This window comes from Nicotiana attenuata, chromosome 9 (genome assembly GCF_001879085.1).
Source record: "Nicotiana attenuata strain UT chromosome 9, NIATTr2, whole genome shotgun sequence".
Taxonomy (NCBI): Eukaryota; Viridiplantae; Streptophyta; class Magnoliopsida; order Solanales; family Solanaceae; genus Nicotiana; species Nicotiana attenuata.
Genome location: NC_031997.1, coordinates 13,322,374 through 13,328,667, shown reverse-complemented (window position 1 = coordinate 13,328,667; position 6,294 = coordinate 13,322,374).

Below are 6,294 nucleotides of genomic sequence, written 5' to 3'. Positions count from 1 at the left end.
ATCAAACCAATGAACCTTTCACCAAACCCCATTCTTCTTAAGACCTTTGATAGAAATAACCAGGAGAGTCTATCATAAGCCTTCATCATATCCAGCTTCAATACAACATTAGGTCCTGCTTTGGTTCTTAGTCTAATATCAGTCACTATCTCTTGAGTTAATAGTATATTCTCCACTATACTTCTCCCTTTTACAAAACCAGCCTGTTCTTCAGAGATCAAGTTTGGTAGCATCTCCACTAACCTTTCATGAATTACTCTTGAAAAAACTTTATTAACAAAATTACTGAGACTGATTGTTCTCATATCAGAAAAAGTTTCCACCTGTTTCTTCTTTGGTAATAACACCAGATTTGTGTGTGTTATATATCTAGGTAATTCATGTCCATTGAAAAATGCCTGCACCATAGCAACAACATCTTCCCCAATTATTTCCCAACATGACTGATAAAAAGCACCTGTAAAACCATCAGGACCCCCTGCACTCTCACCACTTAACCCCATAACTGCATATTTGATCTCCTCCTCTGTAGGCTGCTGAATCAGCTTAGAGTTCTGTACACTGTCTACTAGAGTAGGCACATACTCCAGAATCCTGAAGTTTGTAGGAATTGTACTCTCATGAAACTGATTTTGAAAGAATCTTACTGCCTCATCTGCCATGTCTGCATTGTCCTCCAACCAGTTACCATCTGCATCTTTAATTCTGTTTAATTGTAGTCTCTTTCTCCTACCATTAACCTGTGCATGGAAAAACTTTGTATTCCTATCACCATCCTGGAACCAGTTCATGCCAGCCTTCTGCTTCCAAAACTCTTCTTCAATAGTTAGATATCTAATTAGATCAGCTTGCACCTTCTGTAATCTTTGTCTGGTTTGAAGTGTAGGGTTTCTTTCAAATTCAGCCTCATGGACAATTACCACCTCTTCTAAACTTGCAATTTTTTGAAATATATCCCCATAGGTGTTCCTGCTCCAAGCTGACAGGGCCTTCTTTAGTTTCTTCAACTTCTGATTAAACATGTAGAAAGGGTCTCCAGAAAAGTCTATTCTCCAGTTATCTTTGACCACAGTCTTAAATGTAGGATGCTTTATCCAAAAATTAAGGAATTTGAAAGCCTTCTTGATTGGAATTGCATCTGTCCTACATGTTAAGAACAAAGGACTATGGTCTGATCCTATTTTGGATAAATGATTGACATCTATAGTAGGAAACATCTCTTGAAATTCAATATTTGCAAGACATCTGTCAAGCCTCTTAAAGATACAATCCTCCCCAGCTCTCCCATTCCACCAAGTGAATATGCTGCCTTTAAAGCCTAAATCTGTGAGGTTACAAGTATTAACACAATGTCTAAAATCAGTAACCTCATTTAGTGATACAGGTAACCCCCCAAATTTCTCCTCTTCATCCAAAATAACATTGAAATCCCCTGCTACAAGCCAAGGGCTTGTCATGTCTCTAGCCAAATAATACATGCTGTCCCACAATTCAATCCTTTCAATAGGATCACACTTAGCATACACAATAGTGATAATGTAAGAGTTCTGTGTATCCATATTTGTCAACTTCATAGTAATCTGTTGTTCTGAGTTGATCAACACATCCACCCCATGATCTTCATCTACAAATACCCATATCTTATTTGATACATTAGAGAAAGCTTGAACAAAGCCAATTTTCCTCCTATATCTATCCAACTTCCTAAGATCCTGCATTGGTTCCATGATTCCAATTACTTGACAGTGATGTTGCCTTTGCATGTTGACAAGTCTTTCAAAGGCTTTTTTTGTATTCACTGATCTCACATTCCAAATAATAGCATTCATCATTTAATTGTGAGATTTAGATAGGGTCCTTCTTGTTTGGACCCCAGGAACTACACTTTGTGTTTCTCTCTGAATCTTCTTTTTACCTCTACCTGCAGATTTTCCTATGTCCATGTGTCTAGGTGATAAATCTCCTTGTCTTGCTATTTTCTGGAAATTTTGAGTAGTAGATTCTTCATCCAAATCTTTCCCTATTGACTTAACAACATCTGCTGCTACCAATGGAACCCTTGGTTCTGCCAATTGATTCTGACTATCACCTTTCCCCACTACTGCATTACCCTTGTCTTGATCTTTGTGTACCAATTGTGTTAATTGTATGTCATCTTTAGCTGGAGCCATATCACATGACTGAATAGAAGTTGATACCCCTATATTCTCAACTCTAACTTCACGCTGCATTTCTGTCAATTGCAATTGTTTAGATTTATCTGGAGGCACATCCTTATGAATCAGTTGTACTCCATCTCCATCCATATTTGTTACAAGCCTATCACCCTATTTCTGCTTGTCTTTATTGTTGTTTCCAACTGACTGTTGTTCTTTGTCATTGTTATTGACACTTTGTTCTTCTTGTTCTACCTCTTCATCTGATGATTCCACTTCTCCACATGCACCTTCTGGCAGTTCCTCTTCATCTGAATCCTCTTCTACTTGCTGACTCCATATTCTCCTCCCTTCTGCTTGTATATCCTCAGTAACATTGATATTTCTCAAAGTTGCATCAATCTCAGTTGCCTGAGATGGAATTTCCTGACAAGACTGATTAGTGGCTACAGTATTAGCATTGAAAGCTCTATTAACCCAGGCTACTGTTGAATCTCTTTGATTGTCTTCCACCATTTCATTATTCTTGCTCTTGTGCTTCTCAGTATCTTCCTTACTTGTTGTACTTCCAATTCCAGTAAATTTGGGAGTAAATACTGCTGCTGTATGATTTAGTTTCATGGTAGAAACAGTGCTTTTATTTCCAACTTCCACTATTTGATTTATCCCTGCATCATCATCCTCCTGGACCTCCAATACAGCAAACATGTTAGAAGTTTGAATTTGCTGATTGTTTGAACCATCTGCCACCACTTCCTCCCTTGTAATACCATTACTTTGTTGCACATTAATGTTTGCTGGAATAATTTTCTTTCCTGATCCTCCACAATTATGAGCTTGTATTACATTGTTAACATTTGCCAGAACAATATCTTGCCCACCCTGTCTTTGAGTGATCACCTCCTCCACCTGCTGCCTGAATCTGCTGTAAGTTAGCTTGATTTATTGGAGCTATTTCCTTTCCATTAGCTTCCTGGGTGCTGTTTTTCTTCCCTCGATTATCTCTCACTTCTTTCCATTGTTCTACATTAGGAATCACATTACCTACAACTCTACCACTGGACAAAATCATCAATGGTTGATTAGTTTGATTCTGAATCTGCTCCTTACCTTTAGTTTCATTCTGTTTTCCTTGATCATAAGGTGATAATTCAGGATGTTGCCTCCAGCATTCAAAGTCATCATGCCCTTGTAATCTACATGCTTTGCAATACTTAGGCAACATATCATATTTGATAGTTACCCATTCTATTCTAACTTCCCCTGTAGCTTCATTCACAATGTCCATTCTAACCTTTTTAGGATGATCAGCTAAGAGATCCACCAACACTTTGACCCTAGCACAACTAGGTCTAGTCTTATTGATAGTAGCCATATCTAAGTGCAATGGCTTTCCCACAGCTGATGCAAGTGAAAATAGACTCTCTTTGACAAAGTAAGTAGGTAACAAACCTGGAAAAGATATCCAAGCCATAGCCATTGGAGTCTCCTCCCCAACCTTAAATTTAACATCATAAATAAGAGGCCTGATTTGATATTCATGCCCATGCTTGTCCTTAATATATTGAGCACCTTTTGATGTAAAATCAACAAAGTCTTGCCATAAGGTCATACGAATAAGGACATGTCTATCACGCAAATAGCCAATATTACACTCTCCCTTTATTCCCATCTGAGGGTTTTTTTTTTTTTTTTGGCAATCCACTAGGCAATGTGCCTAGGGCTAGTTTTTATTAATATATAAAAAATTAAACAAATAATTTGTCACATGTGCCTAACAATTGAAAGTAATAAATGAACTTTACATGGATCCTATTATCAAAATTGAGTGACATACTCAAGATTGATATCACATAAAAACTAATAATTTTTGTCAAACTAAAAACTAGCCCATGAAATAAAATTATCTCATCACAGAAGCCCAATTTATTGCTCGTGTATAGCCCATCTTCCGGCAGCCCAGCTTTATAACGATTTGCAGAAATAGCCTTTTTACTCCAGCCCAAGCGATCACTGTTATGATTTTGAAACTCCAGCCAACCGTGAACCTTGTTGAAATTATAGCCAACATCCACCCAACTGACCTTGCCTACATATTTGTACAAATAACCACTGCTTACACTAATGTCACCAAACTTCTCCAATTGCACCCGTAGCCATATTGGTCTCAAAACTCTCCCTTGCATAAAAATCCACCTTAATAGTATTATTTCCAGGCCCAAACGTAAGCCCAGACCATTAGCAATTCCTTTTTGCATAAATAATCATCTGAGGGGTTTTTTTTTTAATAGCCTAGGGCTAGTTTTTATTTATAAACATAACAAAACAAGCACAGTGTCATGAAATCCTAACGGATGTACGAAAAGGAAATATAATTCTACATAAGACCTATTATCAAAATTGAGCATTATACTCAAAATTGATATCACATGAGGGTTTTTTTTTAAGCAATCCACTAGGCAGAGCCTAGGGCTATTTTTTATTTATAAATATAACAAAACAAGCACAGTGTCATGAAATCCTAACGGATGTACGAAAAGGAAATATAATTCTACATAAGACCTATTATCAAAATTGAGCATTATACTCAAAATTGATATCACAAAAATTCTACTCAAAATTGCATCAAAACTAGTCCAAGAAAATACATCACAGCAGCCCACTCCACAAAGAAGGAGACACGGCCAGCCCAAAAGAACACATAGGATTTGCACCGATAGCCTCCAAATTGCACCTCCAGCCCAAACGCATGAATTGCAGAAATAGCCATGACCTTTTGCAAATTGCAATTTAAGCCACAGTGCATGAATGCTACTGATTTGCACAAACAGCCTCCCCTGTATCAGCCCGATTAAAATTGCTACTGGTTTGCAGAAATAGCCACAGCCTACTGTAATGTCTCCAATCTCCTCAACTTGCAAAAGTAGCCACATTAGTCCCATAATTACCCATTGCATAAAACCCAGTCCTACATTACTGGGTCCTCCAATTTCATATGCAGGCCCAGTTATACCGGTTTGCATGCGTAACCCCTATAAGCCCAAAATACTCGTATTTGCAAATATAACCCCTGCACTCTCATATTTCCTAATGTACGCGTGTATCCCACTATACACCCCTTCATTACACCTAACTTCCCATATGTATCTTCTTGTCCTTTCATTTCCACATGTTTCCGCCCTAGGTAATATCGACCTCCTCTCTCTTCCTTCTCTCTACTGTCTTCTTCATTTTTGTTCAAATCAAATCGACTGACTCCATTTTTTATGTGAATCTTCTTGTATGTACCTGAATCAATGGTGTTGGAGGACTAAAGATGGACCTCACAAAGCTCCTGTTTAACTGCAGCTGCTCTGAAGAACCGACAAGCTTCAGAGACATCGTCAACCACACCCTTGTGCACCTCAGTGGAGTTGCCTGTGAGAACTTCAATCGAGTTTGTACTCTACCCTCCCCGATAGATTGGTGTAATATAAAAACCTGGATGTATTTCCTTGCTGTACCCCTTGTCCTTCTCTATTTCCTTATCCTTTTGCATCATCCAGTTAAAATCACTAGCATTGATGATTTTACTGTCTGCAAAATGTGCAAATAAAAGCCCCAAAAGCTGTGCATGCTTGTTCTGTATGTCTGACAGTGTTGTCATGTTTGTACAAAAAAAGAATCCTGCAATCTTGTATGATATCTTGCAATTGCTCTTTGTTGCAACCCCTCTATACTCTAGATTTAATTTAACTCCGGTGGATTGGGTACCTAGTACTAATACCACCACCTGGAGCCTCCTTAAACCAAAGAGTATAGATATGATTGCTATAACTGTGACAAACCACATATATGCTTGCTTTGCTTGTGCTGTAATTGTTGTTGTTTGATTATCTTGTACTGTATCTTCCCTTGCCTTCCTCCCCTTGGATTGAGTACAAAGTACTAATACCACCAAGTAAGATTTGTTCAAGGGAATGACCTGGAAACACAGATGCATCATCCAGCTGAGTTTTGCTAGGATGAAACTTCTGCTGTCTGCATTCTGTGTACAAATATGACCACATGTGTTTGCTTGTTTTTCTTTTATGTGCCTTGGTATTGATTTTCTTATGTGCCTTTGATGTCCTGCTACCACCTGTACTATTATGTCTTT